Below are 2,616 nucleotides of genomic sequence, written 5' to 3'. Positions count from 1 at the left end.
CATATTATGGCAAGAACAGCTCAAATAAGCAAAGAGAAACGACAGTCCATCATCACTTTAAGACATGAAGGTCAGTCAATACGCGCTATGATGAAACTGGCTCTCATGAGGACCACTACAGGAATGGAAGACCCAGAGCTACCCCTACTGCAGAGGATAAGTTCATTAGAGGTACCAGCCTCAGAAATTGCAGCCCAAATAAATGCTTCACAGAGATCAAGTAACAGACACATCTCAACATCAACTGTTCAGAGGAGACTGTGTGACTCAGGCCTTCATGGTCGAATTGCTGCAAAGAAACCACTACTAAAGGACACCAATAAGAAGAAGAGACCTGCTTGGGCCAAGAAACACGAGCAATGGACATTAGACCGGTGGAAATGTGTCCTTTGGTCTGGTCCAAATTTGAGATTTTTGGTTCCAACCGCCGTGGCTTTGTGAGACGCGGTGTGGGTGAACGGATGATCTCCTCATGTGTATTTCCCAACGTAAATCATGGAGGAGGAGGTGTTATGGGGTGGGGGTGCATGGCTACCACAGCATTCTGCAGCGATACTCCATCCCATCTGGTTTGGGCTTAGTGGGACTCTCATGTTTTTCAACAGGACAATGACCCAACACACCTCCAGGCTGTGTAAGGGCTATTTTTACCAAGAAGCAGAGTGATGGAGTGCTGACCTGGCCTCCACAATCCCCCGACCTCAACCCAATTGAGAAGGTTTGGGATGAGTCGGACGGCAGAGTGAAGGAAAAGCAGCCAACAAGTGCTCAGCATATGTGGGAACTCCTTCAAGACTGTTGGAAAAGCATTCCAGGTGAAGCTGGTTGAGAGAATGCCAAGAGTGTGCAAAGCTGTCATCAATGCAAAGGGTGGCTATTTGAAGAATCTCAAATGTAAAATATATTTTGATTTGTTTAACACTTTTTGGGGTTATTTCATAGTTTTGATGTCTTCACTATTCTTCTACAATCTAGAAAAAAGTAAAAATAAAGAAAAACCCTTGAATGAGTAGGTGTGTTCAAACTTTTGACTGGTACTGTATGTAAATAAGGTATATCTGTTTTTATTTTTAATACATTTGCAAACATTTCTAAAAACCTGTTTTTGCTTTGTCTTTATGGGGTATTGTGTGTAGATTGATGTGGAGATTAAAACCTGCTCCAGAGCGCTCAGGACCTCAGACTGGGGCGTAGGTTCACCTTCCAACAGGACAACAACCCTAAGCACACAGCCAAGACAACGCAGGAGTGGCTTCAGGACAAGTCTCTGAATGTCCTTGAGTGGCCCAGCCAGAGCCCAGACTTGAACCCAAGCTAATATCTTTGGAGAGACCTGAAAATAGCTGTGCAGCGACGCTCCCCATCCAACATGACAGAGCTTGACAGGATATGCAGAGAAGAATGTGAAAACTCCCCAAATACAGATGTGCCAAGCTTGTAGCGTCATACCCAAGAAGACTCAAGGCTGTAATCGCTGCCAAAGGTGCTTCAACAAAGTACTGAGTAAAAGGTCTGAATACTTATGTAAAAGTGATATTTCAGTTTTTAATTTTATTATACATTTGCAAAAAATTATAGAAACCTGTTTTTAAACCTTTGTCATTATGGGGTAGTGTGATGAGGAAAGAAAAACGAATTAATCAATTTTAGAATAAGGCTGTAATGTAACAACATTTGGGAAAAGTCAAGGGGTCTGAATACTTTCCTAATGCACTGTATACTATAGTACACTATGGTATAAATACTATAGTATTCACTGTAGGGTTTTTGCAGACTGTACTGTAGTATACTGTAGTATTTACAGTTAACTATAGTATAAATACTGTAGTAAAAGAAAACTGTAGTATATACTATAGTAATTAATGTAGTATTTACTGTAGTGTTTTTAAGTACTGTACTATTTACTGTAGTGTTTTTGTTTTATCTTCGACATTGAAGTGGAGGCTTTCTCCTTCAGAAAACCTACTGGAGAAATAATAAAGAGCACATTTTCCAAAACCTGTATGTAGGACTGGGCTCTGAACAGATAGTGCAGCACTTTTGCTATTTTCTATAACCTGTCTCGAACATATATATATATATTATATATATATATATATATATATATATATATATATATATATATATATATATATATATATATACATACAGTGAGGGAAAAAAGTATTTGATCCCCTGCTGATTTTGTAGGTTTGCCCACTGACAAAGAAATGATCAGTCTATAATTTTAATGGTAGGTTTATTTGAACAGTGAGAGACAGAATAACAACAAAATAATCCAGAAAAACGCATGTCAAAAATGTTAAAAATTGATTTGCATTTTAATGAGGGAAATTAGTATTTGACCCCCTCTCAATCAAAAAGATTTCTGGCTCCCAGGTGTCTTTTATACAGGTAACGAGCTGAGATTAGGAGCACACTCTCCCTCGGCCTGGGGCTCCATGCAAGATCTCACCTCGTGGAGTTGCAATGATCATGAGAACGGTGAGGAATCAGCCCAAAACTACACGGGAGGATCTTGTCAATGATCTCAAGTCAGCTGGGACCATAGTCACCAAGAAAACAATTGGTAACACACTACGCCGTGAAGGACTGAAATCCTGCAGCGCCCGCAAG

At 40.0% G+C, this 2,616-nt stretch overlaps 1 pseudogene; it reads right to left on the bottom strand.

Annotated features, from left to right (window-relative positions):
• Window positions 1–1,939: 1,939 nt before the first annotated feature.
• LOC121535813 lies at window positions 1,940–1,991 on the bottom strand (annotated as a pseudogene).
• Between the last annotated feature and the right edge of the window lie 625 nt (window positions 1,992–2,616).

Source organism: Coregonus clupeaformis, unplaced genomic scaffold, assembly GCF_020615455.1.
Source record: "Coregonus clupeaformis isolate EN_2021a unplaced genomic scaffold, ASM2061545v1 scaf0021, whole genome shotgun sequence".
NCBI lineage: Eukaryota > Metazoa > Chordata > Actinopteri > Salmoniformes > Salmonidae > Coregonus > Coregonus clupeaformis.
The sequence above is the reverse complement of the archived record's forward strand: the minus strand, read 5'-3'. Positions and strand labels throughout refer to the sequence as shown.